The sequence below is a fragment of the Suncus etruscus genome, chromosome 2 (genome assembly GCF_024139225.1).
Source record: "Suncus etruscus isolate mSunEtr1 chromosome 2, mSunEtr1.pri.cur, whole genome shotgun sequence".
Lineage (NCBI taxonomy): Eukaryota > Metazoa > Chordata > Mammalia > Eulipotyphla > Soricidae > Suncus > Suncus etruscus.
The window spans coordinates 169,056,647-169,067,215 of NC_064849.1; the positions used below are offsets into that span (position 1 = coordinate 169,056,647).

The window sequence follows — 10,569 nt, forward strand, 5'->3', positions numbered from 1 at the left end:
CTCGAACCTCTAACCTTACTAGGCACATGGCTATTTATACATGACAGAAGCCTTATACGTGTCAGGAGTGTGGAAAGGGCTTTTCTTGATGCTCATTGCTCATTAGTCACATGAATATTCATACAGGAGAGAAGCCTACTTATTAGGAGTGTAGGAAGGCCTTTACTCATTCATCATTGCTTTCTGAGCACATGAAAATGAATACAGGATTATTAAGTAAATTGATGCCTTTTGAAGTGGTCCCCATTTGTTTCTCATTTGTTATTGCATCTCAATCCCTTGGTCTCCCCCCTCAGGGGCTTGATTTTGGAATTCAATAAATTGAGAACAGGAGAACTCAGCTAGGGCTGTCAAAAAAAAAAAGAAAGAAATTTGTTCTGTCTTTTGGTTAGTCTTGTCTTAAATTAGGTCTTTCAGTTTTTTTCTTAAGACTGGTTTTGAATCTGTAAAGTTCCTGAGCATTTTTTGTCTGTGAAACCATGTATTCTTTCGTCAAACCAGAAAGTGAGTTTTGCTGGGTACAGTATTCTATGTGAAGCTTTCATTTCATTCAGTTTTGTCACAATATCCCACCACTGCTTTCTGGCCTTGAGTGTTTCTGGTGACAGGTCTGCTATAAATCTCAGGGATGCTCCCTTGAATGTAATTTCCCTTTTTGATCTTGCTGTTTTCACAATTCTGTCTCTATCTGTGGAATTCGTCATTTTGACTAAGATGTGTCTTGGCGTATTTTTTATGGGGTTTCTTTTGGTTGGTACTCTTCTAGCATGAAGGCTTTGATCACATATATTCTTTAGCTCTGGAAGTTTCTCTTGATGATGTTCTTGTCCATTGATTCTTCCTGGAAATTTTTTTCCTGGTCTCTGGGACTCCAGTGATTCTTAAGTTGTTTCTGTTGATCTTATCATAGACTTCTATTTTCATCTGTTCCCATTCTTTGACTAATTTTTCCATTGTCTGTTCATTTGCTTTAAGTTTTTTTTTCAATCTCTCCTGCTGTATGGAATTGTTATTTATCTCATCTTCCACAGCACCAAGTCTATTTTCAGCTTCTGATACTCTGTCCCAGAGTATATCAATTTTCTAATTCACTTCGTTTACTGAGTTTTTCAGGCCTGTTAGTTGACATGTTATTTCAGTTTGGAGTTTTGTAATTTCTGTCTTCATATTTTCTTGGTTCTTATTAGTATTCTGTTCAACTCAATCCATGGTTTCTTTGAGTTTTTTTGTTGAGCATCTTCCATATTGCTAGTCTAAAGTCCTTATCTGAGAGGTTGATTAGTTGGTTGGTCATTATCTGGTCATCAGAATTGTCATCTTCATTCTCTAAGTTTGATGCTGGCCTGCATTGTTTCCCCATTGTCACACTTGTATTGTGGGGTTTTCTACGTGTTGTGGTGGTATTCATTGGCTAAATGATGCAGGCAGCCACACTCCTCTGGTTCCGCCCTTTCTGGATGGGTCAACTTGCCTCCAAGGGAGGGGAGACCTCTGTGGATAAAGCCTCACACAGGATCAAGTCCGAGCACCTCAGCAGAGAATACAGTCCAGAGATAAATGATGGGTTCAGTGATCCAGCACAGTTCTTAGTGTGATTTTTTTCTTCTTGTTGCGATGGTGTTCTTTTCTTAGACAGAGTGCATGGTCACGTAGCGAAGCGGAGCTAAGTGTTTTTCTGGAGCCTCTTTTTGGCCCACTCCCAAGAGGTTCACACAAGAGGATAGTAAACAGACACACACAGGCAGCACTTACAATTTTTCACAGTTGAGTCCCACTGGGCAGGCATAGTTTTGTGGATTTTCCCAGCCTGACGTCACAAACAGGGGACCTGGCTTCTGCAAAGTACTGCTTATAGCCGGTTTTCACTTTATGGAGCAGTTCCTTGGCGTTCCCGCCCTAGAATTGGCCTCTGGGAGAGCGAGTTTTCTGGAGCCTCTTTTCTGGCCACTCCCAAGAGGTTCACACAAGAGGACAGAAGACACACACACACACAGGCAGCACTCACAATTTTTCACAGTTAGGCCCCACTGGGCAGGTGTACTTTCATACCAATTCATATTCTAAATCTTTTAAAGATTAAAAAAGTCTCCTAAACCCTTATTTATTTAATTATTTTTATAAAATTAAAAATGAACAAAAATGATTATAGTGTTCTTTTATATAAACTTTTTGTTTCTTTTCATCATATTCAGAGATTTCTTGGGATTATCCCAAGATGTACAAGGGGAAATGATACAGTTCTGTAGACTGAACCTGGGCTCCTGCATGAAAAGCATGTAATATAAATCTTTGAGCAATCACTTTACCCATAGCAAGACTCTGGAAACAACCAAAATGCCCTTCAATGGATGAATGGCTAAAGAAACTGTGGTACATATACAAAATGGAATATTTTGCAGCCATCAGGAGATATGAAGTCATGAAATTTTCCTATACATGGATATACTTGGAATCTATTATACTGAGTGAAATAAGTCAGAGAGAGGGAGAGAAAGAAGCAGAATGGACTCACTCATCTATGAGTTTTAAGAAAAATGAAAGACATTCTTGCAATAATTTTCAGAGTCAAAAGAGAGGAGGGCTGGAAATTCCAGCTCACCTCAGGAAGCTCACAGCAAAGAGTGATGAGTTTAGTTAGAGTAATAACTACATTGAGAACTATCCTAACAATGAGAATGTATGAGAGAAAAAGAAAGCCTGTCTAGAGTAGCAGGGGGTGGGTGGGGAGGAGGGAGATTTGGGACATTGGTGATGGGTAGGTTGCACTGGTGATGGGGGTGCTTTTTACATGACAGAAACCCACCCACAATCATGTTTTTAATCAATATGTTTAAATAATATATTATAAAATAAATTAAAATAAAATCATAATTAAAAAGTTATTAGAAACAAATATAATTTAGAAATTTAATAAGAACCATCTCAAACAATTACTAAACTTTAATGGTACTTTATTTTAAAATAAATAATTCTGCAGTCTAGTCCAACCATTGTGGAAAGCAATATGGAGATTTCTCCAAAAGCTGGATGTTGAGCTCCCATATGATCCAGCTATACCATTCTCTAGGGATATATCTTAGGAACACAAAAATACAATACAAAAGTTCTTTTCTCACACCTATATTCATTGCAGCATTGTCTACAATAGTCAGACTCTGGAAACAGCCTAGATGCCCCTCAATAGAGTAAAGAAAACTATGGTACATATACACAACAGAATATTATGCAGCCATCAAAAAAGATGAAGTCATGAAATTTTCCTATACATGGATGTATATGGAATCTATTATGCTGAGTGAAATAAGTCAGAGGGAGAGAGATAAACACAGAATGATCTCACTCATCTATGGGTTTTGAGCAAAATGAAAAACATTTGTGTAATGATTCTCAGAGACAAAATAGAGGAGGATTGGAGGGTCCAGCTCCTGACATGACACCACAGGGATCATTTAGTGCAGTCACAGAAATAATTACACTGAGAACTATCATAACAAAATGTGACTGAATGAGAGAAGTAGAAAGCCTGTCTAGAGTAGAGGCTGGTGTGGGATGAGGAGGAAGGAGACTTGGGATATTGGTGATAAAATGTTGCACTGGTGAAGGGTTTATATATATAAAAATTAAAAAAAGGATAGAAAAGATACGGCCTCCCAATGCTTACCACAGGCTGTGTTCTTTACACTGACTGTATAGAAAGAGGAGGTACAGAAAATGCACCTCATATATACTTCAACCCAGGTCTGTGTTGTAAATTGGGGAACAATAAAAAAGATTAGGTAATAAATAAAGGTAGTTTTGTCAGGTGACCTGAAGGCCATTATTTAAAACCAATACAATATTGGACTTGGATGGCTTGCACAATAGCTTGTTTAAACACAGGGAAACCAAAAGCACTAAGAATGAATTTATTTTTCAGTGGTCACAATTTATATTCTATAAAGACAAAATCTGACAAAGAAATGTTATATGTACTAGCAGGAAAATAAAAAGCATCAAAGGTTTTCCAAGTAACACTCTCTTCCTACTTGTATAATACTTTGCTAGCAAAAGCAGCTGGGAAAACTCATTAAATTATTGGAATCGAGCCTACCTTTACTTTGAATCTCAGTTTTGTTCTAAGCCTTTTCAGGAAAACATGAGAGACTGATAAAAAAAAGGTTTTTAAAATGCTGTTTTTAGAGTTGACTATTTTTGTTATGATAAATGCACCTGTAAAATACAAGATACATTGTATTCCCAAAAATTTCAGGGGTAGGGGCCATGTAAGAAGAATTATGTTTGATAGATTTTTTTATATTATAGGAAGATGCTTTACATATTTATGTTCTCCCCTTTATGGTCGTAAAAGTTTGCATCTCCCTGTTGATTAGTGATGTGGATTTTTTCATGTGCCTTTTGGCCATTGTATATTTCTTATCTCTTTTTTTTGTTTGTTTTTTTTGGGCCACACCTGTTTGATGTTCAGGGGTTACTCCTGGCTAAGCGCTCAGAAATTGCCCCTGGCTTGGGGGAACCAGAAGGGACACGGGGTATCAAACCTTGGTCCTTCCTTGGCTAGCACTTGCAAGACAGACACCTTACCTCTAGCGCCACCTTGCCGGCTCCAGCCATTGTGTATTTCTTTGAGAAAGTGTATGTTCTTTTCTTCTCCCCATTTTTTGATGAAATTAGATGTTTTTTCTTGTAAATTTCTGTCAGTGCCTTGTATATTTTGGATATTAGCCACTTATCTGATGAGTATTGGGTGAATAGTTTCTCCCACTCAGTGGGTACTTGTGTATCCAGGGCACTATTTTTTTTGAGGTGCAGAAGCTTCTCACTTAATATATTCCCATTTGTTTTAATAATAATTCTTAATCTGTTTTTTTGCATATAGTTTGCTGTTATAATAAATCCTATAAAGGGGACTTCTTGTTTTAACTGTTTATACAATAATGGGCTGCTATTCTCTAAATTTTAGCTATTTCTATTTTTATTATGTCTATTTTTGTATTTATTTACAGATTATCAAGCTTGTACACTTTTTTAGTTTCAGAGAGAATTTTAGAATTAATTTATACATTATAGTTAAATAAGGTTTTGACATATCTTATATGAGATCATGGTAAAGTATTATTTCTACCCTTTTACTCTGGGGACTGGCTATAAATCAATGGCAGAAATAGAATGAAGGAAAAAGGGCAGAACATTGCATTGATCTTCAAGAATTAAGGAAAAGAAAGACAGTAGAGAAAGAAACAAATGAGTAAAAAGATAAGCATAATACTGAATATAATTAAGTAGAACATTGTAAAGCATAGGCTAATTTCCATCATCTTATCTACAGAGTTCACCCACATATGCTGCATCTTTGAAGGAGCCTGGAATCACCCATTACTAAAGACAGCTGCTTTATTTTCCAAATTCAGTAATGAGTAGAAAAACCTTCAGCACCTGAAAATTAACATCTCCATGGTTTCTCAGCAATCATTTTGATTGGCAAATAATTATAACTGCATCATTACCATTTAATGACTTGGCCAGTTTCATTGGTACCTGAAAGATAATAAAATGGTGTCAGTATTACTCATATCTTTTAATTGTTCCTTTCACATTTCTTTTATTATCCTATGGGCAAAATTATAACACTTGGCTAGGCATATAGCAGATAAAGAAGACATAACGGTCCAGATTAAAATACATTCCATAAGTACCCATTACATTGGATCACTATGAGAGACAATATAACTTCCAATAAAAACTATTTACTGGTAAAAATTAAAATTGCTTTTAACAACTTTATTGCAAGCAGACAATTATAATTATATTGAATTGAAGTCGCTGTTCCAGTATGTCTAAGAATGAATAGGGAAAGGAAAGCAAAAGAAATTATAAACCCCAAGAGCAAGTGCAAGAACCCTGTGAAATTAAAAAAAAAAAAAAAGAACGTCTACCATTGAGTTGTTCTTCCAATGTTATTTGCTCACTATTCACATAGTTCCAGGAACTGACTTCTGTTTACTTACATGTTTAAAGAAAAAAATAAAATAATCTGTCCATACCATTCCTTCACAATTTAAAAGACTTCATAGAACTTGGATGTGTAGTGTTTCTGAGTTTTGAGAAATATCCTAATCAGTCCCTTCATTTTCATCTAGAACATATTGTTGACAAGTCAGATACCTCTATGAAATGATTAGTAAAAACATTTCAAAGGAATAGAAAAATACAAATAGAAAATAAAAAAAATAGGGAAAAAATGGGAATCTCACCATCTCCAGGTTTATTCCTGACACATTTTCATGCTTTAGCTCAAAGCTGCGTAGGAGTGAACACTGAGAATTCAGTAAGGCATTTCAATTTTGATCTATAAGTCTGGGATTCTGTGAATCTCTGTGCATCACATGTATATACCAAGCATTCTTTATAAACTGGAATCCAATAATTATGATAAATAGAGTAGTCAATAAGATTGAGCTGCTGAGCACTGTATTAGCTAATTTAGTCGTCACTATAATCTTGTGCATATTATGTATGCATATTATTCAGATTTTCTAAATAAGTCCACAATATAGAGAGAAAGGGGGCCAGAATGATAACACAGTTAGTAGGCCTTTGCTTAGAACCCAGTTGACCAGGGTTCAATTCCTGGTATCCCAGATAGTCCCCCAAACCTGCAAGAAGTAATCTGAGTGCAGAGAACCAGGAGTAAGTCCTGAGAACTCCAGGGTTTGGCCCAAAAACAAAAAAGGGCGAGATAGAAAAATAAACATTTTTTTTTACTAAGATATACTTATTGATCCTTGAAGAAAGATGTGAACAAAATATAATTATCCCTTTATTGTATAAATTGAGATGACTTTTTTCACTGTATAAAAAGAAATCACATTTTTATTTGTTAAATAATATACAGTTTTGAAGAACTGCTTGGAAAATAATCATCAGGTGTATCTGATAAGTTTCGAATTCCAAGTGCAATGCAGAAAACAAAAAACTACTTACATATAAGAGAAAGCAGATTGATTTACAGTAAAAGCTCAGACTCTGGAGTCAGATGATCTGAGTTAATATTTCCTCTGACACTAGCTATGTAATCTCAGGTTATCAGTTTCCTCTTTTAGAAAACCTGGATAATATGCATACTTACACAACAGGATTATTGTGTAGATTAATTAACTAATACAGAAAAATTTTCTGCACAAAGAAAGCAGTCAAGGCTCCAAGATTACCTTGTTAGCAAGACTGAAAGCCTATTATAAAAGTAAAGACTTTCCATTTTGGCAGATTGATTGTGTAGCTCGAGTTAAGCAGCTAAGCATACAAGTTTATATTTAAGTTACCTAAATCTACATATGGCAGGCAGGGTAAGCAAGGATTTTGCATACATTCTAACCTAATTTCACTCCACATATCCAGACAGGATTTATGTTGAATACTTGAATTTTAAGATCTCTTATTTATTTAGCTAAAGTCCAATATCATTTCAATTTATGTAAACTGTTGATTTACATGTTCTAAGTTTTATTGTTTATATGATTTTAACATCTCCTTTGTGACTTATTTCAGACTTGTTTCTGAAATAATTCTTAATTAAAATCATAATAATATTCTCTTAATGGCTTAAAACATTATTGCTTTTTTTTACTTTGAAACACTTGCATGATTATTATGACTAGATTTTTATGAGATACTCTTTCATTGACTTATATATAAAAACTGATAGTCAATTGTCCTACAATGTCATTTGTTCCTTTGGTAAAGATATTGGTCTACAGTAACAGTTATTTTATCAATTTGATTTCTAAAATTAAGTGCAGAGAAAAAAGTATATCCTTGATTTTTGTGTAATGTTAATCTACAATAAGTGTTTATTTGGCTGTAATCCTATTTTATTTTTTATTTTTTTATATTTTATTTTTTTATTTATTTTTTTGGTGTTTGGGCCACACCCGGCAGTGCTCAGGGGTTACTCCTGGCTGTCTGCTCAGAAATAGCTCCTGGCAGGCACAGGGGACCATATGGGACACCAGGATTCGAACCAACCACCTTTGGTCCTGGATCAGCTGCTTGCAAGGCAAACACTGCTGTGCTATCTCTCCGGGCCCTGTAATCCTGTAAAATTTTAATATATATGAATTTAAATGTAATTTGCAGAATTAATTTGTCAGATTCCAATAAACCAAACATAATGTTTCTTCGAAGTAACACATGGAATCCAAATATAAATTTGTTACTATCATTTTTTTCTATTGATAGAAAAGAGATATCCTACACATATTTAGATATTATTAAATATTACTAAACAAAATTTTAATTTTCTTCTTAAAGAACTTTGCATTGTTTTAGATTAATTCTTCTGAACTTTATAATTTATTATACTATATTGTTAATTTTTAAAATATTACACTTTGTTAGCATATGTGTTATATAAATATATTACTAGTGGATTATTACATACATCTCTACAATGCAAATAATGAATTAATATTTGCATAATTTGATTTATTTATTATGACAAATGATCTTCTATAAGTTTTCTAAATTTAGTATTGTAATTAAGTATATTACATATTTACCTTCAAAGTGTTTGCTAGAATTTGTGTAGTATTAATAAGATGATGGTGATGGCAGAAGGGACATTTTCTTCTTATTATTTATAAAACATAGTTTAATCATTTATATTATGGCTGATGGTTTGCTATTAGATATCTTAAAACTGATCTCAGTTTTATTTTCTTAAAAAGTCAAGTCAAAATGATAGTAGATTGAAAATATCATATAGTTTCTCTCTCCTTTAAATTCTCAATGTGATCTTATTTTCAATTTACTAGATGAAACAAGTCATTTTAATTCAAAATATAAACCTAATGTAATTTTGTATGCTTTCTAATGATATTTCATGTACCACTTTTTGTTTTGATTTTTATTATGCTTTATTTTGTCAGGTAAAACTAGGACAATAGTTTTTTTCCTTTCTCTCACTCCCATTTCAAAAAAATTTTGGACCATACTCAGCAATTCTCAGAGGTTACTATCAGAGGTCACTCAGAAATCACTTCTGGCAAGCTCAGAGAACTATATGGGATGCCAAGTATCAAACCTTTGTCAACTGCATGCATGGCAAATTGCTCCAGTACTTAATCTTACTTTTTTTTGAGACTCTGGTATGCCTATTAGAATGGTTCATAGAACTGATGGGAAGATATTTTTTCTACTTTTTATGTGTTGATCAGTTAGCTAAAGAGTTTTTATTTTTCTCTGCTTATTGTTTCAGTAGATTATAGTATATGGTGCATTATTTTAAGAAAATTTTAAGCTTCTCTAACTTTTAAGAAATTTAAGAGAATATGGGCCAGAGAGATAGCACAGCAGTAGGGCATTTGCCTTGAACACACGGAAGGTGGTTCAAATCCCAGCATCTCATATGGTCCCCTGAGCCTGCCAGGAGTGATTTCTGAGCACAGAGCCAGGAGTAAACTTGAGCACCACTGGGTGTGACCCAAAAATACAAAAAAAAAAAAAAGAAATTTTAGAGATTTTACCCTGGTGGGTCTTAGAGAGTGAAAAAAAAAAACACTAATATAGTATATACACATTGATTTCAAGTTATGTAAACATGGACTATACAATTTTATAAAGTAATGTTACTTTAATAATGTTAAAAAGATTATGATGCTCCCTTCAGATTTTCCAATTCTTTTTATTTTTTTTTCTTGAGATGTTCATCAGGAATTTCAAATGTTATTTGTAAGTCTTTTATCTTGCTGATTTATTTCACAAATATTTTGATCACATATTTCATTTAATGTTATTATTTTATGTGTTATATTTGTATGCATGGAGCATTTTCTTCTCTTTGTTTATTAGCATTATATTGGCATAGTGTGCTCTTTAGGTAATTTTATAATGTTTCTCAAGTAATTTTAATAGGAATAGTGATTTCTTAGTAATGGGTGGGATTGCAGTAGAATTGATCAGGCTTCTGTTTTAAGTTTGCTTTTAGAAATCTAGTCCAGGCTGCAATTTTAAGGTAAGAAAAACTAGGCCCAAAGAGACAGCTGATTTCTGAACCAGGCCGTCAACCATAAGGACACTCCAATGCAAGGGCATCTTACATTCCATCCTAGAGACACCTTGGAGGGATGGGAGGGAGGTGGAACCAAACTGACCATCTTACATTCCAACATGAGGACACCTTGGCTCCCGTAAAGGGCATATGGCACTTGAAGATTAGGGAGGAATAATTGCATACAGTCACTAAAAAAGAGAATATCACATAGATGACAAATAGGTATAGAATAAGGGTAAAATCTAGTTTAATGCTATTCTCGCTTCTGTCACTGGCTTGACTGAGGTAGAAACACGGGACCCCAGACTCCCTCCTCCCAAGAGCCCACAGCCAGGGACAGTACCTCCACCCTGGTCACATGGGGCATCTCCACCCTGCTAGCACGGGGCCCTCCCAGGCCAAATCAGTACACACCTAAAGACCACATGGAGGTCCTACCCATATCACAAAATATCATCGGGATGAGGGATGGAATTAATGATGTCATGAAGAGGCTGGAACAGATAGAAAATCGTGCTTTT

At 34.5% G+C, this 10,569-nt stretch overlaps 1 pseudogene; it reads left to right on the forward strand.

Annotated features, from left to right (window-relative positions):
• The first annotated feature begins 3,644 nt into the window (after nucleotides 1–3,644).
• LOC126002688 (uncharacterized) lies at nucleotides 3,645–3,765 on the forward strand (annotated as a pseudogene).
• The last annotated feature ends 6,804 nt before the right edge of the window (nucleotides 3,766–10,569 follow it).